The sequence below is a fragment of the Scyliorhinus torazame genome, chromosome 1 (genome assembly GCF_047496885.1).
Source record: "Scyliorhinus torazame isolate Kashiwa2021f chromosome 1, sScyTor2.1, whole genome shotgun sequence".
In the NCBI taxonomy this organism is placed as follows: Eukaryota; Metazoa; Chordata; class Chondrichthyes; order Carcharhiniformes; family Scyliorhinidae; genus Scyliorhinus; species Scyliorhinus torazame.
This window is the reverse complement of record NC_092707.1, coordinates 267,121,908-267,149,119: the sequence shown is the minus strand read 5'-3', so window position 1 is coordinate 267,149,119 and position 27,212 is coordinate 267,121,908. Positions and strand designations below refer to the sequence as shown.

General features: G+C 49.3%; 1 long non-coding RNA gene across 1 annotated transcript; it reads left to right on the top strand.

Moving 5' to 3' along the window:
• The first annotated feature begins 6,495 nt into the window (after nt 1–6,495).
• LOC140425067 (uncharacterized) lies at nt 6,496–21,849 on the top strand. Its single transcript, XR_011947796.1, has 3 exons — nt 6,496–6,548; nt 11,707–11,909; nt 21,396–21,849. It is a non-coding gene; the product is annotated as an uncharacterized lncRNA (long non-coding RNA).
• The last annotated feature ends 5,363 nt before the right edge of the window (nt 21,850–27,212 follow it).

The window sequence follows — 27,212 nt, the reverse complement described above, 5'->3', positions numbered from 1 at the left end:
GGCTAGGACGGCGCTGGAGCGGCCAGCTGCCGATCCCGATCCCGGCCTGAACCCGGCGCCGTGGGGTCCGCGCATGCGCAGTTGGGCCGGCGGCAACTAGCGCATGCGCAGTTGGGCCGAAGCGCATGCGCAGTGTCCATTTTCCCCGCGCTCGTCCCAACGCCAAATGGCGCAGGGCTACAGGAGCCGGCGCGGAGGATGTTAGAACGACGCCGTCGGGACTCGGCTTTTTGTTGACTGCCACTCGGGCCACCTGGGCCGGAGAATTGGCGCGCTAGCCCGTGCCGGAGAGTTGGCGCATACCCCGATCGGCACCGTGCCGATCACGCCGGCGGCGATGGTGCCGATTCTCCGCACTGCGGAGAATTGCGTCCGGTGTCTGCGCGGCGTGGCGCGATTCACACGGCGCGGTGCCGATTCTCCGACCCAGCAGGGGGTCGGAGAATTCTGCCCCTCATTTTTAGGTATGCCTGATGTTGCTTCTGGCATGTCCTCCCGCACGTTTCATTCAACCAGGGTTGATCTCCCGGCTTGGTGGCAATGGTAGATTGGGGAAATGCCAGGCCAAGAGGTTACAGATTGTGGCTGAGTAAAATTTTGCTGTTTACCCAGTCTTGGGTTAAAAATCTGTCCCATTTTGCACAGTCGCAGTGCCACACAACATGATGGAGCATTATGCCATGGGATTGTTAGTGTTCAGTTGAGCCACTGGAACAGACAGAAAGGACTTTGGCTTAATGTTTCATCTCAAGACTGGCACCTGGGTATTGCAAAACCCTCTGCCATGAGCATCCTAGATCAAATCCAACTATGATTCAATCCAGAGGTCATAGTGCCACCAATTAAATCCATGATTAATCTCTAAGATTTACCAAATTTCTTCACATTTCATTCTTCTTTTCCTGAAGATTCCCTGTTGAGTAACTTCATTTTTAATCACTCCTCCATTTGTGGCCATGCCTTTAGTTTCCCAGGACCAAAGCTCTGCATTCCCTTCACTAGAGTTTTTCGAGGAGGTCACAAAGATGATTGATGCAGGTAGGGCAGTGGATGTTGTCTATATGGACTTCAGTAAGGCCTTTGACGAGGTCCCTCATGGTAGACTAGTACAAAAGATGAAGTCACACGGGATCAGGGGTGAGCTGGCAAAGTGGATACAGAACTGGCTAGGTCATAGAAGGCAGAGAGTAGCAATGGAAGGATGCTTTTCTAATTAGAGGGCTGTGACCAGTGGTGTTCCACAGGGATCAGTGCTGGGACCGTTGCTGTTTGTTGTATATATAAATGATTTGGAGGAAAATTTTACTGGTCTGATTAGTAAGTTTGCAGACGACACAAAGGTTAGTGGAATTGCGGATAGCGATGAGGACTGTCAGAGGATACAGCAGGATTTAGATTGTTTGGAGACTTGGGCGGAGAGATGGCAGATGGAGTTTAATCCGGACAAATGTGAGGTAATTCATTTTGGAAGGTCTAATGCAGGTAGGGAATATACAGTGAATGGTAGAACCCTCAAGAGTACTGAAAGTCAGAGAGATCTAGGAGTACAGGTCCACAGGTCCCTGAAAGGAGCAACACAGGTGGAGAAGGTAGTCAAGAAGGCATACGGCATGCTTGCCTTCATTGGCCGGGGCATTGAGTATAAGAATTGGCAAGTCATGTTGCAGCTGTATAGAACCTTAGTTAGGCCACACTTGGAGTATAGTGTTCAATTCTGGTCGCCACACTACCAGAAGGATGTGGAGGCTTTAGAGAGGGTGCAGAAGAGATTTATCAGAATGTTGCCTGTTGTGGAGGGCATTCGCTATGAGGAGGGGTTGAATAAACTCGGTTTCTTCTCACTGGAACGACGGAGGTTGAGGGGCGACCTGATAGAGGTCTACAAAATTATGAGGGGCATAGAGTGGATAGTCATAGGCTTTTCCCCAGGGTAGAGGGGTCAATTACTAGGGGGCATAGGTTTAAGGTGAGAGGGGCAAGGTTTAGAATAGATGTACGAGGCAAGTTTTTTACGCAGAGGTTAGTGGGTGCCAGGAACGCGCTACCGGAGGAGGTGCTGGAAGCAGGGACGATAGTAACATTTAAGGGGCATCTTGACAAATACATGAATAGGATGGGAATAGAGGGATACGGACCCAGGAAGTGTAGAAGATTGTAGTTTAGTCGGGCAGCATGGTCGGCACGGGCTTGGAGGGCCGAAGGGCCTGTTCCTGTGCTGTACATTTCTTTGTTCTTTGTACACCTCTCCACATTTCTATCTCACTTTCCTCCATTAAGGCACTCCTTAAAACCTTCCTCTTTGACCAAGCTTTTGGGAACCTGGCCTATTGGTATCCTCTCTCTAGTAATGTTGATGTCTGAATCAGGTGATACACTTGTTCCAAAAGGAGAGGGTGGGAGAGAGCCCAGCTTTCAGCCCCTTTCCTCTGTTGTAAACTTTCTTTCAATCTCTCTGTCCTGGCTGCAGCCTGGCCTGTTATACTTCACCCAATGTGTATTCCCAAAAGGTTTTGTGTGGGTCTGTCTGTGGTAGCTATTGTCTCAGTATCAAACACTTTGCATTTTAATGTCTCTTCCTTGCACAGTGATCATTGTGATGGGTCTTTGAATGAACAAGAGGGTGACTTGTTTGTTTTTCACCTTTACTTTGGAAGGTGGCCTTACATTTTTAAGTAATTTGTTCTGTCTCTTTTCAAATTGCCAAATTTCCAATCAGTTGAAATGTTATGAAATAATGGGCGGGATTCTCCAACCCCCCACGGAGAATCGGCAGGGGGGGGGATGAATCCCGCCCCTGCCGGCTGCCGAATTCTCCGGCGCCGGTGATTTGGCGGGGGCAGGAATCGCGGAGCGCCAGTCGGCGGCCACTCGCATCGCCCCCCCCTCCCCGGCGATTCTCCGGCCCACGATGGGACGAATGGTCGCCCGTTTTCAGCTGGTCCCACTGGCGCATGTTACGACAGGTACTTACCGGCGGGACCTGGCTCCGCGGATGGCCTCCGAGTCCTCGGGGGGGGGGCATGGGGGGATCTGGCCCCGGGGGGGTCCCTCCATGGTGGCCTGGCCCGCGATTGCAGCCCACCTATCCGCGGGCGGGCCTGTGCCGTTGGGGCACTCTATTCCTCCGCGCTGGCCGGTGTAACGGTCCGCGATGGCCGGTGCGAAGATGAACCCCCCTGCGCATGTGCTGGGATGACGCCAGCACACGCTGGCGCTCCCGTGCATGCGCCAACTCGTGCCGCCCGGGTCAGGCCAGGCCACCATGGGGGGGAACCCCCGGGGCCAGATCCCCCGTTTTAATTTTGAAGACATTGGGCGGGATTCTTCGAAAACCGGTGGGGTGGGCAACTCCAGCGCGAAGGAGTGGCGTGAACCACTCCGGCGTCGGGCCGCCCCATAGGTGCGGAATCCTCCACACCTTCAGGGGCTAGGCCGGCACCGGAGTGGTTGCAGCCACGCCAACCCGATCCGCGGGCGGGCCTGTGCCGTGGGGGCAGTCTATTCTGTCTTGTGACAGCAGCCAACCAGCATAAAATGTATTTAACCCGAGCAAAATACATAATTGTCTGGAATGAAGAAATGTTACCCAATTTTATTTAATAGTGGAAGGATCCTTCTTGTTTATTCCCTGTCTATTTCCTTATTTCCCCTTTCTTTTATTTTTCCACGGACGATTTATGGACATGTGTCTTGAAGGCAGCCTGTTTCTTTATTTCAAGCAGAAGGAAGTAGTGGCCTTTGCCTTTATTTCAAATAACAGGATCCAGAAGGCTGTTCTAATTTAGACTGGTGAATGCACACTGGCCAGTGTCAGTGATGACTTGGTTTGATTAATTTGGCTGATGGCCAATGAATGAGCCCAAAAGATTGTGCTCTGCCCAGTAACAGGTAGTGATTGGATGTTATCTCACTGGAATATTTTCAGAGTCACGAGGTTCCATTTTGATTCTGCAACATGGAGGGATGTAGCTAACTCTCTCCAAAAAATATCTAACTAAACCTCTACAGAAGACCACTGTGAGGGCTGACTCTCTCTCTGGCATGACTGGGTGTCACTCTCTTGAGACTGCAAAGGCCGGAAGTCAAACCATGAGCTAAAAGCAAGGTTTTTTGTGGTATAAAGTGTCTATACAGATAGATATAGGCCTGAATGTGAACCTTGAGCTGAAGGCCCAGTTTGTTAGGAAGTAAACCTCCTCTCCAGAAAGCCGGCTACCTGTAAGTACAGTTTGTTCTAGCCTGCGGGGCCTTGAATGAATGATTCTGCAAAGAAGACCATTACTAGCTGAAAACCAGAAACTTTGGTCAGCAAGTGTGCTGTGAGGAAGGTGTGCTAAAGAACCACCATTTGAGGCAAAGGCTCTTATCTTTTGAACATCACCCGTATTATTTTTACCCCTTCCAACTCTCTGTGTTTGTCTGTCGTGTGTGTGTGGGTAGAGGGTGAGACAGTTAAAGGGGGTGTTGGGTTTATAGCTTGTTGTTATACAGTTGCATTTACTGCATATTTCATGATAGTTCTTGATATAAATAAGCAGTTAAAAAAAATGTTTTAATGTTATGTATTACAAACATGTATCAAAACAGGTTACAGTGAACAAACACCCAGCAAACAAACCATGCTTCCCTACAATCAACTATACAGTCTGTACAGATATTTCCTCTTTTTCACCCCCCCTCCCCCACGACGAACAGCCCCTCAAACATGGTCACAAACATCCCCGACCTTTTCTCAAACTCCCCTGCTGAGCCCCCTTAACTCATACGTTATCTTGCTGATCGCAGCAAGTCGTACAGGTCACCCAACCAAGCCACTACCCCCGGTGACAATGCCAACCGCCACTCCAGCAGAATTCGCCGCCGTGCAATCAGAGAGGCGAAGGCCAATACATCGGCCTTCCTCCTCTCCATGAGCTCCGGATTCTCTGAAACCCTAAATATCACCGCCAAAGGGTCCGGGTCCACCTCCTCCTCCATTATCCTGGCTAAGACCGCGAACACTCCCTCCCAGAATCTTCCCAATTTTTCGCAACCCCAAAACATGTGCGCGTCCTTCGCTGGCCCCCACCCACACCTCTCACACTCATCTGCTACCCCCTGTAAGAACCCACTCATTCTCGCCCAGGCTCATCATTGCACATGAGCAAGTCACATTTACCCTACGCAGTGCCTCACTCCATGCTCCCCAATTGATCTCCCCTCCAAACTTCGCTTCCCATTTCTCCTTGATCTTCACCACCCCCTCGCCTCCCTGCTCCCCCAGCCACTTGCATATATCCCCAATTCTTCCCTCCCCTTCCACATCCGGAAGCAACAGTCGCTCCAGCAGGGTGTATCCTGGCAACCTAGGGAACCCCCTCCAGACCTTTCGCGCAAAGTCCCTAACCTGCAGATACCTGAACTCACTCCCCCTCGGCAGCTCTACCCTCTCCCTTAGCTCCTCCAGACTGGCGAACCCTTCCTACAAATACAAATCCCTCACCTTGACCAGCCCCACTTCCCCCCTCCACCTCCTGTATACACAATCCATCCCCCCCGGCTCAAACTCATGATTCTCGCACAGCGGCGTTAGCACCAACATCCCTTCCACCCTAAAATGCCTCCTCAACTGATTCCATATCTTCACCGTGGACTGCACCACTGGGCACCCCAAATACCTACTCAGAGCCATTGGCAATGCTGCCGTCACCATAGCCCTCAAACTAGACCCCTTACAAGATTCCTCCTCCATCCTAACCCACTCTACCCCTTCTCCTTCCCACCACCGCCGCACCTTGTCCACATTTGCCGCCTAATAATAATGAAGCAAGTTCGGCAACGGCAACTCCCCTGCTGTCTCTGCCTCTGTAGCAGGGTCCTCCCCACCCTCGGCACCTTCCCCGCCCATACAAAGTCAGAAATGATCGTGTTCACTTTCTGAAAAAAGACCTTTGGTATAAAGATCAGGAGAGCTTGAAAGATAAACAATAACCTCGGCAGAATATTAATTTTCACCACTTGGATCCTCCCTGCCAGCGTTAAGTGCAGTGTATCCCACCTCTTAAGATCCTCCCTGGCCTCCTTCACCAGCTTTGTTAAGTTCCATTGTGGAGGTACACAGTAATCATGTTTCAACTTACAACTGGTGGCTGTAATTAGTGGGCAGCCAAGGGCTAAAGGCATGGTCTCTTTTTTGTAAGAATTATTGGTTAATTAATTTGTGTTGTGACTCCGGGACATGTGGGGCTGGAATTGACCGTGCACTTGGCCAGGGTGGCGTAACAATAGTACTTAAAGCCAAAAGACGGAAGGATTTTTGGGGATGTACAATATCTGATGATCAGGTAAAGTGTGTGGGGGAGGGGAGGGAGGAAATCAACTGTTATTAGATAGAGCTGACAGAAAGCCTTTCATGTTTCTGATTAAATTGTAAACAGATGCCTGAGAGGGACAGGGCCCACAAAAACCAGGAAGGCACCACATTGCACAGCGACCTTGCTTCGGGAACCGAGCAGAGCTGAAGAGAAAAGAAGCAAGGTGCACCTGGCAAGATTTAAACTCAGATGCAAGTAATGTTTCCCATTTTATTGATTCTGCACCTGGTGCTTGGCTTTGATGCTACTTATTCACTAATTCTCGCTTCTGGTTATAAAACCTGTCCAGGTTATTGTACATACGTTGCACCAGAAGCAAATAGATTTAAAAAAAACGTCACTGAGCAGCTTATATTAAAAAAAGTATGATACTTAGGCTACAACAAACAACAGTGATAATCCCACAGGAAACATCTAAACTACAAATGCATGAAGCCAGGAAAAGGTTAAGAGGGAATTCAGATGCAGTTTTTTGCTGGCACAGTTTACTCCCAAGTTGGCTTGGTTGGAATTTTAACCAGCAGGTTGTCCATTTTGTCTGGGCTATGACGTTTCGTAATATTTTCTGTTCTAGAGTCTCTTTAATAAAATAAATGTTGGACAAATTTAATAGCAGCTGTGATGCATGATGCAATGGTGTTATTGCACGATTGATCATGTCATTATGTTTTTCCTTTTGTGTACTAACCTAGCAGGTGGTATGGAAAGTTGCAGCACCTGCCGGGATGTGGACCAATGGCCAATTAATTCCCACTGCGCTTCTTCAATTCCAGTGCCATGATGTCTGGAAACACCCCAGCAATGATGGGAGCAGGTTCCCGCACGCAGACCCTCAACCCAGCCAATGTTTTGGAAACCCATCCCTCCACTCTCCCACAGGAATGCAACATGATGGGCATCTGACGAATGCACCATAGCTTTGAGGCAGCCAATGACATTCACAGGCCTGCTTCACATTTAACAGGTTTGGTGTTGAAGCACGTAGACGGCCCAAAGCTTGAACATAAATTCCGGGTGGGTGGAGTCGGAATTGTTGAGAAATGGGCTGTCAGGGATTCAACAGCCCGTTTTACAGCACCTAAAAGGGATGGTCAATTCGACGTCGCCCATTGTTATCATAAGGCCTTGTCCCAACAGATCGCCATCGATCGAATGAGTGCTGTAGCATAAAGCTGTCCAACATTCTCAACGAACAGCCATGGGACTGATGGAACTACCACAATCAGAAGGCTGACCTTCACCCTTCTCAGTCGATAATTAAACAATGGAGAGATGCACTGTTATAAAACTGCAAAGTTCCTAACTCGACTGGACCAACCAAGGGTTGTGCTTTAGCCAGCTGTGCTTAGAAACATATGTTTCTTATCAGGCCACCAATTTTTATTTAAAAGGCAAGTGCACAACAGTTGCTTCTTCACGCCAAACCACTGTGTGGAATGAATCTAACAGGATCTTCGAGGGGCCTTGAGGATGTGATAGGTGGCATATTTAAAAGTAAGTCTATTCCTTTTTATAAATGGACTTGCATTGGAACACCTTTCACATCTTCGCACCACCAAGTGAGACCCCCCACTGCCTGCCCCCCTTTCCCCCTTCCCCCATATCTCCCTTATCCACCTTCCCCCATTTCCCCCATATCCCCCTTCCCTCATATCCCCATATCCCCCTTCCCCCATATCACTCCGGTGTCAGGCCCCCTGAAACATCGCAAATTATCTGGCCCGTAAAGGGCTAGCAGCGACGTGACGCCATTCGTGATGGCGTCACCCGTCATGGACGCGTGGGCCGTCAGTGATGCCGTGCGGCGTTGCAGCACAAAGGACAGACCCCCCCCCCCACCCCCCCACCCCCGTATCGCAGCACAAAAGATGCCCCCCTCCCCCACGTCGCAGCACAAAAGACGCCCCCCCCCGCCCCCCGGAGTCCCGTCAAAATGGTTGCCCACCGCGCAGCGCCGAAGTTCCAGAAGCGGGACATCGAGGCGCTCCTGGACGCAGTGGAGCAGAGGGCGGAGGCCCTGTACCCCGGACACGGCCGCAGGGTCGCACCATGCCTCAGCCGGCACCTATGGAGGGAGGTGGCAGAGGCCGTCAGCGCTGTGGCCGTGACAGCAAGGATAGGCGTCCAGTGTCACAAGAAGATCAATGACCTTGTCAGGGCAGCCAGGGTGCGTATGGTCCAGGCACCTGAAGCACATCTTTAGCAGCCCAAAGCACCTCCCTATCACACCCCTGGTCGCTGCATGGGCATCGTTGTAGTGGTTCTCCATGTCAGTCTGTGGCCTCCGTATAGGCGTCATCAGCCACAACTGCAACAGGTAACCCCTGTCGCCCAGCAACCAGCCCCTCAGCCGGGGGGGGGGGGGCACACTCGAACATGGTGGAATTGAAAGATAGCGCCAATACGAATGAGTCATGAACACTGCCCGGGTACCGGGCACAGATGTGCAGGATCATCATGCAGTGATCGCAGACCACCAGAATGTTCATGGAATAGGTCCCCTTCCTATTCGAGAACACGGCCCTGTTATCCGCATGTGGCCGCACGGCCACGTTCATCCCATCGATAGCGCCCACAGCCCTGGCATCCTGGCTGGCCAGGTCCACAGGGAACTGGATGTAGCGGTCCGCAATGTCATATAGGGTGTCATATAGGATGCACCGGTGCACCGATGCCTGCGAGATGCCGGACATGTCCCCACTCGGCGCCTGGAATGGCCCCGTGGCATAGACATTCATGGCCACCGTAACCTTGACGGCCACGGGGAGAGGGTCTCCTCCCCTAGTGCCATGCGGTGCCAGGTGTGCCATCAGGTGGCAGATGTGTGCCACGTTTTCCCGGTTCGTCTAGAGTCTCCTCCTGCATGCCCGGTCCGTGAGATCCTGGTACGACGAGCGGGGCCAGTACACACGGGGCCTCATCGGGCGTCTCCGTTGCCGTGGCGGCACCACCACTTCCTCCTCCTCCTCGTCCTGTCGTGCGGGCTGCCCTCCAGCCTGGGCGGCTGCCACCTGCCTCCCTACGGCACTCTCCTGCTCCAGCTCCCACAGGGCAACATGTAGAAGTGCGGTTCCCGCCATGGCGGCCAATATCGCTGGGTGATGACTAAACATAACGGCCTGCAGGGGGTGGGGGTGAGATAGACGACATGTCACCATTGCCCCCCCCCCCCCCCCCCCCCCCCCCCCCCCGCAGCCAGGTGCCATGGGCTGAATGGTCGCGACTGTTGCCAGCTGGCGCACGGCCAGGCGGACACCCCCCCCTCCCCGGCACGCACCCTCCTCAGCCCCCACATCTCCTCCCCGGCACGCACCCTCCCCAGCAACCCCCTCTCCTCCCGGGCACGCACCCTCCCCAACGCCCCCCCCCCCCAAACCCCCACCCCCCTCCTCTCCTGCATGCACCATCTCCATCACTTGCCCTCCCTGGCTCCCCCCCTCTCCTCCCCGGCACACACCACCCCAACGCCCCCTCCTCCGTCTCTCCCCCCAGCTCCTCCCCCTGCCACTCCCCCTTCCTCCCCCAGCCCCGCCCTCCCCCCAGGCCCTCCCTCCCCCCCAGCTCCTCGCCCCCCCGGCACGCTCAATCCACCAGCTCCTGCGACCCCCCCCGCACCACCTGCGGCCATGCTGTAACTTCTCCGGTGGCCGCCCCACGCCGACCCCCACCTCCGCGCTGGCCAGCGTCAACCATCATGACTGGTTGACGTCGTTAAATAGGTGGTTTGAATTACGCCGGCGTGACCCGTGGTCACGTCGGCGGGACTTCAGCCCATCCGGCCCGGAGAATTGGGGTGGCTCCAGGGCACGTTGCGTTGCGCCGGTCCTCAACATTCTCCGAGGCGCGCGGCGCGATTCACGACGACGGGATTTTTGGGGGACCGGAGAATATCGCGGGGCGGCCGGGTGGGATTTACGCTGGGGGGTCAGAGAATCGCGCCCCATTATATCATTTGTTACGCCCATTTTGAAATGTCTGTCATTTTTTTTGACTGTATTGAAACATCTCAGAGTGCAACATGATGTATGTAGAAAACTTGAATATCATTGCACTTTGTGCGATGGCCATTTTGAAATGTTTGTAATGTTCTTTCAGATATTTTGTGAATAACTTATATTTTTGCAAAAACAAATCCTTCAAAATGCCACAAAATCTTTTGCATCCATCTGAAAAGGTAAATAAGACCTCAGTTTAATGTCACCTCTAAAAAACAGATCGCCAGGCAGTGCAGCACTCCTTCGATGCTGTACTCAAGTCACTAGACTGGGACTTGAGTCTTTGATCATCTGATTCAGAGGTGAGAATACTGCCATTGTGCTAAGATTGACCTAAGTGAGGACATCAGGCACACTTCACCATGTTGCTTTTTAAAAGACAAGCCAACGAATAATATTTGTACACCAGAGCCCCACTATAGCATGGAACACGATGTAACGCAGGACCCCAGAATTATCAAGCTCCAAATGTGGCCATAAGCCATCTCCAACTCTCCCAGTATGGCCAGCTTTCTACCAGAATCGGCATCAATCTCCCAGTGGCCATTGAAAACTGTCCAGGAGATTTTAAAATGATATTTTAAGCAAATAAATTAGTATAATGTGCATAATTTGTATTGAAGCTCACCACTCGCTGTAAAATGATGATCTAATTGCGCACTTGGCAGGCGATGCCACAAAACGTAAATTAGTACTGACGCACACGTGTAATGTGCTCATGAACGTTGTTCCTTGTTTTTCCCACTGATCGACTTGAAGAGGTAAAGGAGCAAGCCCTGCTGCAAGAAAAATGACACAAGTGACTGCTAGCAAGATGTATGTTGAACGTTATAGAGGTGGATTCAGTCCGAGTTGATTTTTTTTGGAAAAAATGAAGCTTGCTCGCAAATTGTTGAGATTAATACAGGAAATTTTAGCTTATATGAAATGGGTTTTTGCAGTGCGTTTGACAGAGGCCTCAATATCCTTTCCTCTCTCGCCCTCCATAAGAACTCACTCACACCTTGCTGCCGGATTTCCGTAATGTCACTTCCACCTATCTCTTCCGGAATATGTCCAATCACAGTTGGCCACCCGACTACAAACACAGCCATCCACGTTAAAAAGGAAAGAGCCATTTAATTATTGGGTTGATTTTACACTCCACTTGCTTTATTTGTTTCTTTTGGAGCATGAGGACTGCAATCTGTAAGGACATACAGGCAATATTGGGCCTGGCAGAGGTGGCCCAAGCCTGAGTGTGAGGCATCAATAATGTGGTCTCACCCATAACGGTGATTTAGCACCATATTCCGTGGAGGAGCAGACTTGATGGTTTACATGCTGCTGTCATATCTGTTCCCATATTTGTTTAAAAGGTGCCCAACATCACTGCCTCACCATTGAAGAAAGAAGATGGACCTCCGGGAACACTGAGGGACTGGAAGCTGGACCTTCCCAATGACACCTGAAGCTGGATGATCCACCTGATAGATACGCCCCCCCACCCACTGCTGTGGTGTTCCAGGGTTGCTGGTGGCCTTCACTCCGAACTCCAGAAGTAACTGCATGCATTTTCCAGGTAAGTCCTGACTTCTGCGCACCACGTTCTTCCAGATGTGATCCGGACCGGCACGGTTTTACGTTGCGGAGAATCGTCCAATCAGGCCTTTAACTGAGCCCCATTAGCGGGATGCAAATCAGTTTCCCACCAGCCACCAGCGGACCTCCTGATCTGCCATGATGGACAGCATACCGGCGTAAAACCGATTTTTGGGCCTCCCGATGAGTCCCCCCCCCCCCGGTCATGCCATTGAACCCGCTGGCAAGGGCATGGGAGAAGACGACTCCGGACCTCAGAATATGGACTGTATTATAATGGGGTCCCAGTGTATTAATCTTAACGTAATAACCCCAGTTTAACCCTAATTGGATCTCATCAAATTTTGAAATTTGTGTCTGCCCTATTTATGTTGTAATCCATTGATAATAATGACAAACATAACAAAATGAAAGCATATGTCTGACAAAAGTTCCTAAAGTCTTCCCAATCCAACAGAAGTGAACAGGTGGCACATTGACACAGTGGTTTGCCTCACAGCGACAAAGACCCAGGTTCAATTCCAGCTTTGGGTGACTGTGTGGAGTTTGCACTTTCTCCCTTTGTTTGCGTGGGTTTCCTCCGGGTGCTCTGGTTTCCTCCCACAGCCCAAAGATGTGTAGGTTAGATGGATTGGCCATGCTCAATTGTCCCTTAGTGTCCAAAGATGTGTAGGTTATGGGGTTAGGATTAAGAAGTGGGCCTAGTTGGGGTGCTCTTTCGGAGGCCCAGTGCAGACCCGATGGGCTGAATGGCTAATGTGGATTCATGGTCTTCCCTTGGCCACTTCGCGTTGAAACAAGATAACAATCCACAGGATCCCTACAGTGCAGAAGGGATCCCCCAAAGCTGGAATTGAACCTGGGTCTTTGTCGCTGTGAGGCAAACCACTGGCCTAACCACAGTGTCAATGTGCCGCCTGTTCACTTCTGTTGGATTGGGAAAGCTTTTGTCAGACATATGCTTTCATTTTGTAATATCAGAGTGGAAACTCCTGCCACTTACAGTGGGTAACAGGTTAAATGTCCACAATCATATAATTTTATAACAGGCAAACGTAGTGAAACAATCAGCTCATGAAAGCTTTTAAACCCACGCGGGCATGTATTTTTACACTGGTCAGAGCAGGAGGCACTCAGCAGAGACAAAGAGCATTAAAAGTATGCAATCACACTGAGGTAAGGAAGGTGAAGAGATAAGATAGAGAAACAAAGTTGGTCTGAATTAGCAAATGGATATACAGCGCAAGGTCCTTGTTTCCACTTGCTGTGACCGTTGAATGGCACCAAGCAAGTATGTTGGCAATGTTTAACAAGCCATTCATCTCTTGCCTGTTCCCAATAAACAGAAACCCTTGTTTGAACCACGGACCCATTAGGCTTATTTGCAGTCTGTTATCAAGGAGATTAATCTCCTTATCACCACCATATTAAATTCATAATAAAGCCTATTTTATATTTACATTTAAAGTGAAAATGTGAAGCCATATGTAGCTACCTTGATTCAGACCAATTTATTCTGAATTATTTTCATTTTAAACAATTTAGTTGCAATTTTTTGGTTATTTATTTATTCACAGACCACAGTTAATTTGATCACTGTATATCCTGGTTCATGTGAACAATATGCAGTTGCAACCACCTGTCCAGTGTTTTCAGGTTATAAACCATGATGTAATTAAAAGTCAATTATAACAAAGCAGCCATGTCACGTGACTGATACGCATTATCCACTGACCTTTAATGTATGCACCTAGGTGCTTTTACACAGGTTTCAACAGGAACACATTCAGCAACATTGGATGGGCACTTGAGCGGAATAAACTTGCAGGGCTATGGGAATAGAGTGGGGGAATGGGACTGACTGGATTGCTCTGCAGAGAGCTGGCATGGATTTGATGGGCCAAATGGCCTCCTTTTGAGCCTGAACAAATCTATGTCTCAATAACAGATGGACCAATCATTAATTTTGTTTCAGGAGAAAGATTATCACAATGACTTGCATTTATTTAAAAAGGGTCTTTAAAATAATAAACATTCCAAGAAGCTTCATGCGAGCATTATCATAGAATGACAGAATCCATACAGTGCAGAAGGAAACTATTCGACCCCTCCGAAAGAACACTCTACCTGGGCCATCTCCACAGCCCACCCTGCCCTAATCCAGTAACCTAGCCTCCACGTCCCTGGGCATTAAGGGGCAATTTTATCAGGCTCATCCACCTAACATGCACATGTTTGGACTGTGGGAGGAAACTGAAGCACCCGAAGGAAACTCATGCAGACACAGGGGGAGCCTGCAAACTACACAGACAGTCACTCAAGGCCAGCATTGAACCCAGGTCCCTTGCGCTGTGATGCAGCAATGCTAACCACTGCACAGCCGTACCGCCCATTATTGGAGAAGCGTTGACACAAAGCCACACAAGGGGCGGGATTCTCTGCAATCGGCACGATGTCCGCCGACTGGCGCCAAAAACGGCACAAATCAGTCCGGCATCGCGCCGCCCCAAAGGTGCGGAATTCTCCGCACCTTGAGGGGCTGAGCCCTCACCTTGAGGGGCTAGGCCCGCGCCGGACTGATTTCCGCCCCGCCAGCTGGTGGGAAAGGCCTTTGGTGCCCCGCCAGCTGGCGCGGAAATGACTTTGCCATGCGGCGCATGGAGACCATGGCGAAGGCGGAAGGAAAAGAGTGCCCCCACGGCATAGGCCCGCCCACGGATTGGTGGGCCCCGATCACGGGCCAGGCCACCGTGAGGGCACCCCCCGGGACCAGATCGCCCCTTGCCCCCCCCAGGACCCCGGAGCCCGCCCGCGCCGCCTTGTCTCGCCGGTAAGAGAGGTGGTTTGATTCTCGCCGGCGGGACAGGCATTCCAGCAGCGGGAACTCGGCCCATCGCGGGCCGGAGAATCGCCGGGGGGGGCCCGCCAACTGGCGTGGCGCGATTCCCACCCCCGCCGAATATTCGGTGCCGGAGAATTCGGCAACCGGCAGGGGCGGGATTCACGCCAGCCCCCGGCAATTCTCCGACCCGGCGGGGGGTCGGTGAATCCCGCACAAGGAGATATTAGGATAGACAAAAACCTTGGTCAAAGAATTGATTGCAAAATTCCTTTTTGCTGCCCTTAGGTGGCTTAATTTTATTCTTTCATGGGACGTGAAGACATATGTTACCCATCCCTAATCGCTCTTGACATTGTGGTGGTGGACCACCTCCAAACTGAAAGGCTTGCTGGGCCTTTTCAGAGAGCAGTTAATAGTCTACATTGTTGCTGTGGGCCTGGAATCATACATAGGCCAGGCCAAGTAAAGATGGCAGATTTCTTTCATCCAGTGAACGAGATGTGCTTTTAAAACAATTCAAAACTTTTGCTGCCACCATTACTGAGTGTAACTGTTATTCCAGATTTATCAATGAATTGAATTTAAATTGTACTGTGTATTTACTTATACCTGCTGTGGTGAAATTTTAACCTGAATCTTAAGATCATGAGTTCAGACCCCTAAATCAACTGGAGAACATGATTGAATATCCTGTTATTGAGGATAAGTTGATGTAATTCGGTGCATTGATGGGAGGACACGAAAATGAGTACAGTCCTGTGGTGATGTCCCTTTAAGACCAACACAGCAGAGTAAGGGTTACATGGCCTGTGCGATGAATCGGGACTCAGAGTGTGGAATCACCCCATGGTGAGAAAGGCACCTTGCCAGAGACATTTTGGGAGCTAGCTACAGCCATGAGGCTGCTGTACAATTCTTATTAGTAAATACCTTTTGTGTTTGTCAATGAAGTCTGTTAAAGTGCATCTTTACAAGTCTCCAGCACGGTTTGGTGTTAGCCTCATATGTTAAAATATTCGATGGCATGCCAGGACTGCCTCACAGATAAAGATCTGCCTTTGCCACCTGAGTTTATTCAGAGTCCTGGAGCTGTGTACATTATGGCAATCCTATGAATTCATTAATTATAATGGAACAGAATGGTATTGAAATATCACAGAATTGTTAAAGCACAGAAGGAGGCCATTCGGCCCATCATGTCTGCTCTCTGAATGAGCATTTCACCAAGTCCCATTCTCCTGCCTTTGCCCCGTAACCCTGCACATTGTTCCTTTTTCAATAACAGTCTAATTTCTTCAGGAATGTTTCAATTGAACCTGTCTCCACCATACTCTCAGGCAGTACATTCCAGAACCTAACCACTCACTGTGTGAAAAAGTCGCTGCATCATGCTTGGGTACCCAAGGGAAGAAAAGGATGTGTTTCAATCACTGTACAAGTCGCTACATCAAGTTGTGCCAGGCTCCTCCTTGTACCTTGACGTTGCATGGAGGCTTGCTGTCAAGCTTCCCAATACATCGTGAAATTTGTTGTGCAAACCCATCAGTATTCTTCTGTAGCCTGGCTCATCGGTGTCTTTATCTCATTCCTCTATAGCAGCGCATAGGTGAGACCTCACCCACTAGCGAGCTGGCACTTCCGCTATCCTTGCCCCCTTCTCTGGCAGCACGTCCACTTGTGTCTATTGCAAATAGCATGCAATAATTTTTACAAAAATGGGTGAGTCTTGTTGGAAAATTAATGACATGTTAATAGCTCAGGAATTGATGTGCAAATTGGCCAATAAATTCAGGAGATGAAGGGCTATGCTCCACCATGAACCTTTATGAGCACACACATATTCAGAAACTTAATTGCCATATAGGACCTATGATGAATGGAAGAAATTGGTATATATATTGTATTATATGTATCTGCTACAGTCATTTGTTTAAATCCTAGTTTGAAAGACAGCCAGACTTGGTGTCTACAAAAGGTGCAATTAAGATGTCATAAAAGGGTGATCACCCTCCTTTCCATCCTGTATATGTTCATAAAGGGGGGCCTAATGGGTTCTTGTCATGATTTCTGGGGTTCCAAAGGGAGTAGATAATGAGAAACATTTGGCTTGAAGCTCCATCCCGCGATGCCCAAAGTGCGTTTATTGAAGGGACAGAGAATTGGGCATCAGGGGAAAATTAGGATTAACGCTGGACCCTCGCTGGAGGCGGGATTGAGGTTCACGAACGCTTGCCAGCGGGAAGATGTAAATGAGTCCTACTGACACATTTGCATGTATTTAGTATGCTCAGCAGCCTATTCTCCAGCCCTCTGTGATTATCCGGTCCCCTGGGCTGGGAATCACATGAGCGTAGATCACTTCTGGTATTTACCAGCGTGGCCCTGATGTGGTAAACCTCGTGGTGGGCCAAGGGGGTAACTTCTTCGGGGAGTTGCCCAAAAGGCGATCCAAGGGCCACCCTCACACCCTCACCCCCCACATTGCACTACTTGCCCACCACTGCTCTACCAGACCCCCTCAATGCATCCCTTTAATAAGGAAACCCCATAGGACCCCCTTAATATCGAGACTGATCCCAGGGACCCCATTAATGGGGAACCCCCCCTCCCAGGGACCCTCTTAATAGGGTGAGCACCCAGGACCCCCTTGATCAGGAGACCCTTCTGGGCCTCCAAACTGAAAGAACCCCCCCCCTCCACAAAGACCCCCAAACTAAAGGGACCCTCGACAGAGACCTCGTAACTGAAGGAGCCTCCCCACAGGGAACCCCTGACTAAAGAGACACCCCCACAGACCCTCCGCTCCCCAGAAAAGAGACCCATGTCTGGAAGTTAGAGAGCAGTCCAGACAGGGGCAGTGCAAATAATTACAGCTGTACCACTTACTTCGAGGCTCCATGTGTCTATTCCTCAAAGGAGAGGAGCTGTGACTTGTGTTTCAACCCCTCAGGTCCATTACCATCACGCCATTCATCAATTTCTTGTCGTGGGCTGTGGGGGTGGCACAGTGGTTAGCACTGCTGCCTCACAGTTCGAAGGAACAGGGTTCAATTCCGGCCTCGGGTGACAGTCTGTGTGGAGTTTGCAATTTCCCCCCTTGTCTGCGTTGGTTTCTTCCGGGTGCTCTGGTTTCCTCCTACAATCCAAGATATGCAGGTTAGGTGGATTGGCCATGCTAAATTGCCCTTGGTGTCCAAAAAGGTTAGGTGGGGTTACGGGGGGGTAGGGTGGAGATGTGGACTTAAGTAGGGTGCTCTTTCCAAGGGCCGGTGCAGATACGATAGGCCAAATAGCCTCCTTCTGCACTTTAAATTCTATGATTGTCAGCTTCCACAAACCAACTGCAGACTTGGTTCATTCATCTCCCTTCATGGATGAGTGACTCTAAGTGTTGAAACCTCAATGTTTACAAACACAAATTGCATTCCAATCACTCAATCATGTGATTGCAAAGCACGTAACATTCTTTGATGTGGTTTATGTTTGTGAACATTTGGATTTCAGCACTTAGAGTCACTCATCCATGAATGAAGATGAATGAACCAAGACTGCAGGTGGTTTGTGGAAGCTGTCAATCACAGCTCACCAATAGGGGAGGGTTCTGTTGGGGGACATCTCTTTAGTAAGGGGGTCTCTGTGGGGGTTCCTTCAGTTAGCGGGCCTCTGGGGGTCTCCCTATAACAGGGGCCTCTGGAGGTTTCCCTATTATACGGGTCCCTGGTGCAGTCTCCCTATTACAGGGGTCCATGGAGAGGGACACCCTATTACAGGGGTCCCTGGGGGATTACCATCATTAGGGAGTCCTGGGGCATGGGGCGGAGTGGGTCACCCCCGCACTTGCACAAAGCAGGGGGGGCACCCAGGTAATCTGGGAGTTGGGACCTGCTTTGCAGTGCGGGGGATTGCCCGCCACCGGTCTTTGCTATCAGGCTGTCTGCTCAAAATGGCGGCCCGATAGCGGGATTCCCTCTGGAATCCCTTGTTTTCCTTGCCATGCATGAATTTGCATGGCAAGGGATATAGGGGGGCACACCGATTTGCACTACCAGGGGGATCGGAATCAGTTGCAATTCCTCTCTGGTGGGAGAAGTCTCCCAAACTAAGAATCCAACCCAGTCTCCCAAACAGAGAATCCAGCCTATTGTGTTTAAACTGAAGCAAATAGGTCATGGGATTTGAGTGGAAATGGGGGTAATGTAATTAATGGGAGGAGCCAGGGCTGTAGCAGGCAGAGTTTGAGTTTGGTTTTGTCCATGAACTGAACAGCAACTTTTGCAGAAGGCTGTCAGAGATTGTGTTCATCTGACGGGAACTTTCTCTCTCTTCAAGCACTCTCGAAAGATCTAACTCTTTTTAAAAGTGTTTCTTGACCTGTGATGGATTTTGCTTGATTGGAGATAAAAGAAGGTATCAATTAAAGTGTTTCTTTTTATTGTTAAGCATTATTTAACTAGTACTTGTCAGCTATATTTCTGTAATGTTAAAGTAGTTTAATACTGCATTAATACTAGTTTGTTTTAATATACTTTTGCATGGAACCATTTTTGGAGTGAAATATCCTTTCCTCACAGTTTTACAAATTTAAAAAAAATGTATTGGGGTTCCTGTCTGGTATCCCAGCAAATGTTGGAGTCTGGTCCAGGATCATAATAGAGCTTATTCCTGACACTTCCCTCCATGCTACGCAATCATGCAGGCCCTGTCCCAAATCCCTCCCCAGCAAGGCACAAGGAGTTACTTCTTCTCTCATGCCTGATCACAAGTGCCAGTAACCCTCCCTTTTCCACTTCCCACCCCCTCCCACCCCCTCCCACACACAATATTCCTGTAGATTTCCTCAAAGTAATTCTCTGGAGACAGGAGGTCACACCTTGACCTGCTGCGATGGAAGAGTCAGGCAAAACTGACGTTTCTTCAGGCAGCACTCTTGGCCTGTTTTCTGTGGTTAAACAAATAGTGATATTGGCAAGTGTAGATATCATTGGCTTGACTACCCAAACAAGCTGGGTAGTGACATGTCAATAAGGCATGGAAGAGATTGTAAACTAGGTAAGTCAAAATGTATTCTTTTTTTGCTTATTTTGGAATTAACTTTGTTGAATGAAATGATGGCCACCACAAGTCACCTGATGTCTGGAATTGGAAGGTGACCACCAAGCATTATGTGGGGCTGATTTAGCTCAGTTGGCTGGATAGCCAGTTTGTAATGCAGAGCAATGCCAACAACGCCGGTTCGCTTCCTTTACCGGCTGAGGTTATTCATGGAGACCTGCCTTTTCATCCTTGCCCCTCATCTGAAGTGTGGTAGTCCTCAGGTTAAGTCCCCACCAGTCAGCTCTTCCCCTCAAAGATGAAAAGCAGCCGATAGTTATCTGGGACTATGGCGACTTTACTTCAATATGATTGCACTGGAGACATGCACTGACGTATTGCTCATGGACTCTCATACCTGAGACTGTGAAGGTCCATTTCAAAAATAAACTGTTGACAGGAAATGGTCGCCATTTGAATCTTTATTTTTTATTTTTTTGAATACTTTTATTGGCATTTTCAATTTTACGTAATTAAACTTTGCATCCGATATTTACAGTTTATGGAGTTGTTATGTACATACAATCTTTTAGGATGTTTCCTCTTCCCCCTCCCTGACCCCTCCTTGGCATCCCCCTCTTTCGTTCTGGGTGTTCTGTCCCAGAGCTCCTGTTCTCCCCTTTCCTCCCACCCTTCCTTTAGAGGTTTCTGTTGCAGGCCTTGTGGGTTCGGGGGTCATTCGCATCTTTATAAGCTTACCCCGCTAACAGAGTCTGAGTGTCGACCAAGAAAGCACCAAGAAAGAACAGGGTCATCAATATTGATAATGGCACTTTCATAGGTTAATCAGTGGGACATTATAAATAATGATGCAAAAGTCAGATCCAGCCACAGGTAAACATCCTTTTACAAAATCATTGTGGAGGGAATAGGTCACAAGCAGAAAGGAAGTAGAAAGCACAACAGCGCCTATACTTCCCCAGGAAACTAAGGAAATTCAGCATGTCCACATTGATTCTTCCCAATTTTTACAGATGAAACATAGAAAGCATCCTATCTGGCTGCATCACAGGTTGGTATGACAACTGCTCAGCCAAAACTGTAAGAAACTACAGAGAGTTTTGAACATAGCCCAGTCCATCACGTGAACCCGCCTCCCATCCATTGACTCTATCTACACCTCCTGCTGCCTTGGGAAAGCGGGCAGCATAATCAAAGACCTTTCCCATCCGGGTTATTCTCTCTTCTAACTTCTTCCATCGGGCAGGAGATACAAAAGACTGAGAACACGCACTAACACATTCAAAAACAGCTTCTGCCCCACTGTTACCAGACTACTGAGTGACCCTCTAATGGACTGAACTGATCTCTTCACACATCTTCTCTACTGAGTAGTACTACAGTCGATATGCTTCACCTGATGCCTGTGCCTATGTATTTACATTGTGTACTTATCGTATGTCCTGTGTTATTTCATGTATGGAATGATCTGTCTGGACTGTAGCAGAATAATACCTTTCACTGTACCTCGGTTACAAATCAAATCCAAATTCAAAATGACCGGAGTGACCATTTTGAAATTTCTGTAAACAGTCAGGAAATCAGAAGCAAGGGCCTGATTGAACTCCAACCGGAAAACATCAAAAGCTGGACTCCAGGCTGACCAAGCAGCCTGCTACCATTCTGACCAAGTAGCCTGCTATCATTCTGATCCTCTTCATAGCCTGTTTCACTGGAGGTTTCTGGACATCACCTCTCTAGCAGAACAAGTCTCTGAATATCAACCTCGTCTTATTGCACCACCATCATCTTCAAAGGGATTCTGCACTCCTGCCTTCAGCTTAAATTGGAACTTCTCCGTGAGGGAAGCTCTTCTGAATTTGGACCTTCTGCATACTGGCAATCACATGAACTGATATCCATTTCTGTGGTTCTATTGTACTGTTAAGTTATTCATTGTTGCAAAACCTCTTTTTCCTATCCCTTACTGCATACTTGTGAGTGTGATCATACCGCCTGGGTTTGAATGTGTGAATAAATTAAATGTCTGATTTAATCCAAAGAGAGTTTACTGCGAGTCACTTTAAAAATTGACGACACCAACAAAGGGGTTTTTGGAATAAGCACCAATCTCTCTTTAAAATAAGGAAACCCTGCTAAGAGACAGGTGGCCAAAGGAAAAAAGGAGTTGTGTTTTGCCTCTCTCTCCTGTCTATAACAGTGGCCTGAACATGGAAGGATTGGAAAGGAGAAAAATATTAAAGGTTTCACCAAAGTTCTGATCCTGTTGAACCAACATCTAGCTTATGTTATTTAGTTGTTTTCTGGAATCATTCTGCTTCCCTAACCTGCCTACAGAATGATGCATAATTAATGAAATTTCTAGAGATTTTCTTTTCCTTCATGCAATTTGGGTATGACTGGCTAAGTCAGCATTTATTACCTGTCCCTGTTTGCCTTTGAGGAGGTGATGGTGAGCCTTCTTTACCCCTGCAGTCCATGTGTTGTGGGAAACACCCAAAGTGTTGTTAGGGAGGGAGTTCCAGGATTTGGACTCAGCGACAATGAAGAAAGGACGGTATTGTTCCAAATCAGGATGGTGTGTAACCTGGAGGGGAAATTGCAGATGGCGGTGTTCCCATGCATGTGCTACCACTGCTCTTCTGGATGGTAGAGGTTGTGGTTTGAAAGGTGCCGCAGAAGGAGTACCATCCTACAGATGGTACACACTGCTGACACTGTCCGTTGGTGATGGAGGGAGTGAATGTTTATTGTGGTGGATGGAATGCCATTCAAGTGGACTGTTTTATGCTGGATGGTGTCAAGTGCTAGCTGCAGAGAGTGAACTTCTGGAGTGGAGGTATGTATGGGATTTTAGAGAAGTGGAAGTATTACGGGTAAGGCAGATGAACTTAGAGCTTGGATTAGTACTTGGAACTATGATGTTGTTGCCATTACAGAGACCTGGTTGAGGGAAGGGCCGGATTGGCAGCTAAACGTTCCAGAATTTAGATGTTTCAGGCGGGATAGAGGGGGATGTAAAAGGGGAGGCGGAGTTGCGCTACTGGTTCAGGAGAATATCACAGCTATACTGCGGGAGGACACCTCAGAGGGCAGTGAAGCTAAATGGGTAGAGATCAGGAATAAGAAGGGTGCAGTCACAATGTTGGGGGTTTACTACAGGCCTCCCAACAGCCAGCGGGAGATAGAGGAGCAGATAGGTAGACAGATTTTGGAAAAGAGTAAAAACAACAGGGTTGTGGTGATGGGAGACTTCAACTTTCCCAATATTGACTGGGACTCACTTCGTGCCAGGGGCTTCGGCGGGGTGGAGTTTGTAAGGAGCATCCAGGAGGGCGTCTTAAAACAATATGTAGGCAGTCCAACTAGGGAAGGGGCGGTACTGGACCTGGTATTGGGGAATGAGCCCGGCCAGGTGGTAGATGTTTCAGTAGGGGAGCATTTCGGTAACAGTGACCACAATTCAGTAAGTTTTAAAGTACTGGTGGACAAGGATAAGAGTGGTCCTCGGATGAATGTGCTAAATTGGGGGAAGGCTAATTATAACAATATTAGGCAGGAACTGAAGAACATAGATTGGGGGCGGATGTTTGAGGGCAAATCAACATCTGACATGTGGGAGGCTTTCAAGTGTCAGTTGAAAGGAATTCAGGACCGGCATGTTCCTGCCAGGAAGAAGGATAAATACGGCAATTTTGGGGAGCCTTGGATAACGAGAGATATTGTAGGCCTCGTCAAAAAGAAAAAGGAGGCATTTGTCAGGGCTAAAAGGCTGGGAACAGACGAAGCCTGCGTGGAATATAAGGAAAGTAGGAAGGAACTTAAGCAAGGAGTCCGGAGGGCTAGAAGGGGTCATGAAAAGTCATTGGCAAATAGGATTAAGGAAAATCCCAAGGCTTTTTACACGTACATAAAAGGCAAGAGGGTAGCCAGGGAAAGGGTTGGCCCACTGAAGGATAGGCAAGGGAATCTATGTGTGGAGCCAGAGGAAATGGGCGAGGTACTAAATGAATACTTTGCATCGGTATTCACCAAAGAGAAGAAATTGGTCGATGTTGAGTCTGGAGAAGGATGTGTAGATAGCCTGGGTCACATTGAGATCCAAAAAGACGAGGTGTTGGGTGTCTTAAAAAATATTAAGGTAGATAAGTCCCCAGGGCCTGATGGGATCTACCCAAGAATACTGAAGGAGGCTGGAGAGGAAATTGCTGAGGCCTTGACAGAAATCTTTGGATCCTCACTGTCTTCAGGGGATGTCCCGGAGGACTGGAGAATAGCCAATGTTCTTCCTCTGTTTAAGAAGGGTAGCAAGGATAATCCAGGGAACTACAGGCCGGTGAGCCTTACTTCAGTGGTAGGGAAATTACTGGAGAGAATTCTTCGAGACAGGATCTACTCCCATTTGGAAGCAAATGGACGTGTTAGTGAGAGGCAGCATGGTTTTGTGAAGGGGAGGTCGTGTCTCACTAACTTGATAGAGTTTTTCGAGGAGGTCACAAAGATGATTGATGCAGGTAGGGCAGTGGATGTTGTCTATATGGACTTCAGTAAGGCCTTTGACAAGGTCCCTCATGGTAGACTAGTACAAAAGGTGAAGTCACATGGGATCAGGGGTGAGCTGGCAAGGTGGATACAGAACTGGCTAGGTCATAGAAGGCAGAGAGTAGCAATGGAAGGATGCTTTTCTAATTGGAGGGCTGTGACCAGTGGTGTTCCACAGGGATCAGTGCTGGGACCTTTGCTCTTTGTAGTATATATAAATGATTTGGAGGAAAATGTAACTGGTCTGATTAGTAAGTTTGCAGACGACACAAAGGTTGGTGGAATTGCGGATAGCGATGAGGACTGTCAGAGGATACAGCAGGATTTAGATTGTTTGGAGACTTGGGCAGAGAGATGGCAGATGGAGTTTAATCCGGACAAATGTGAGGTAATGCATTTTGGAAGGTCTAATGCAGGTAGGGAATATACAGTGAATGGTAGAACCCTCAAGAGTATTGAAAGTCAAAGAGATCTAGGAGTACAGGTCCACAGGTCATTGAAAGGGGCAACACAGGTGGAGAAGGTAGTCAAGAAGGCATACGGCATGCTTGCCTTCATTGGTCGGGGCATTGAGTATAAGAATTGGCAAGTCATGTTGCAGCTGTATAGAACCTTAGTTAGGCCACACTTGGAGTATAGTGTTCAATTCTGGTCGCCACACTACCAGAAGGATGTGGAGGCTTTAGAGAGGGTGCAGAAGAGATTTACCAGAATGTTGCCTGGTATGGAGGGCATTAGCTGTGAGGAGCGGTTGAATAAACTCGGTTTGTTCTCACTGGAACGAAGGAGGTTGAGGGGAGACCTGATAGAGGTCTACAAAATTATGAGGGGCATAGACAGGGTGGATAGTCAGAGGCTTTTCCCCAGGGTAGAGGGGTCAATTACTAGTGGGCATAGGTTTAAGGTGAGAGGGGCAAGGTTTAGAGTAGATGTACGAGGCAAGTTTTTTACGCAGAGGGTAGTGGGTGCCTGGAACTCGCTACCGGAGGAGGTGGTGGAAGCAGGGACGATAGTGACATTTAAGGGGCATCTTGACAAATACATGAATAGGATGGGAATAGAGGGATACGGACCCAGGAAGTGTAGAAGATTGTAGTTTAGTCGGGCAGCATGGTCGGCAAGGGCTTGGAGGGCCGAAGGGCCTGTTCCTGTGTTGTGCATTTCTTTGTTCTTTGTTGGGAGAGGGAGGTATTGCTTTGTCTTGTTTCCCTTACTACGTCCACAGGTCAGTGGGAGCAGGAGCAGACTAAGGCCGGACATCTGGGAGAAGTCCTACAACATCGATGAACATGCCCGTGTAATATTACAGGTAAGTGTTTGGTCGTTGAGTATTTTTCTCTTCGACCTTTTCGGACTTGCTTTGAGATTGGAGGTTCGGGAGAAAAAAGTTAGTGTGAAAACTAAATATGAGTAGTAAAATTAAAAGCAAATTGAAAACTTAATTAAATAAAATAGCGATGCAGGGCCAGGCGATGTGTCGTGGCTGCAGAATTTGGGAGCTGGTGGATCCCATCTGGTGGCACAGTGGTTCGCACCGTTGCTTCACAGTGCCAGGGCCCCAGGTTTGATTCCCGGCTTGGGTCATTGTCTGTGTGGAGTCTGCATGTTCTCCCTGTGTCTGCGTGGGTTTCCTCCGGGTGCTCCGGTGTCCTCCCACAGGTCCGGAAAGACGTGCTGTTAGGTCTGTGTACCCGAGCAGGTGCCGGAATGTGGCGACTAGGGGCTTTTCACAGTAACTTCATTGCAGTGCTAATGTAAGCCTACTTGTGACAATAAAGATTATTATAGCAACCGCCTTTATAGCAAGTGTTGCTTTCTCAAGGAACTTCGGCTCAGAGTTAATGATCTGGGGTTGGATTCTCCGCAGCCCCGCGGAGAAATCACGTTCGGCGCAGGGGCGGAGAACCCAATTTCACGCCAGAATCAGGCCCGGTGCCGATCTAGCGATTCTCCGGGACCCGAGAATCATCATGATCGTGGAGTACGCCGCGCGACTGGGGCCCATTGACAGAGGCCAACCCAGCGATCCTCCACCCCCGACCGGCCGAGTTCCCGACGGCGTGGAACTAACCTGGTATTGCCAGTCGGGATGCTGGCGTGGCGGTTGTGGACTCAGTCCTCGGCCGCCCTGTTGGGGGCGGGGGGGATTGGACACCCGGGGGGCCTTGTAGGCGGCCGGGGGTTAGATCCGTGCTGTCAGATGCTCGGGCGCACAACTGATCGGGGGGGGGGGGGGGGTCTAATTTTTATGTTTGTCTCCGTAGTCTGAGTCTGCCATGGAGCTGGCGGCCGTCGCCGTGCACATGCGCGGACTCGAAACCGGAAGTGCAGGGGCCCGTAACTGCAGCAAAAGCTGCGTGAATTACTGCGGGTCCCTGCTAGCTCCCTGCAGGGCATTGAATTAGCTGCACTTTTTACCAGGAATCTCTGGAGTAAAACTCCAGTGTTTTGCGCTGCCATGGGGACATAGTCCCATTTTGGGAGAATCCAGCCACTGGAGTCTGAGCTTTGGACATTGTGACACGTCAGGGAGAGGGAGAGTTACCTGGACACGATGCTTCAGGAGGCAGTCACACCCCTTAGATCAACTATCTTGAATTCGATCAGTGATCAAAGACAGGAGGATGTGACTTCAGGAGGGCGGCATGGTGGCACAGTGGCTAGTACTGTTGCTTCACAGCACTAGTGACCTGTGCGGAGGCTGCAGGTTCTCCCCGTGTCTGCGTGGGTTTCCTCCGGTGCTCTGGTTTCCTCCCAAAAGATGTGCTTGCTAGCTGAATTGGACATTCTGAATTCTCCCTCTGTGTACCCGAACAGGCACTGTAGTGTGGCGGCCAGGGGATTTTC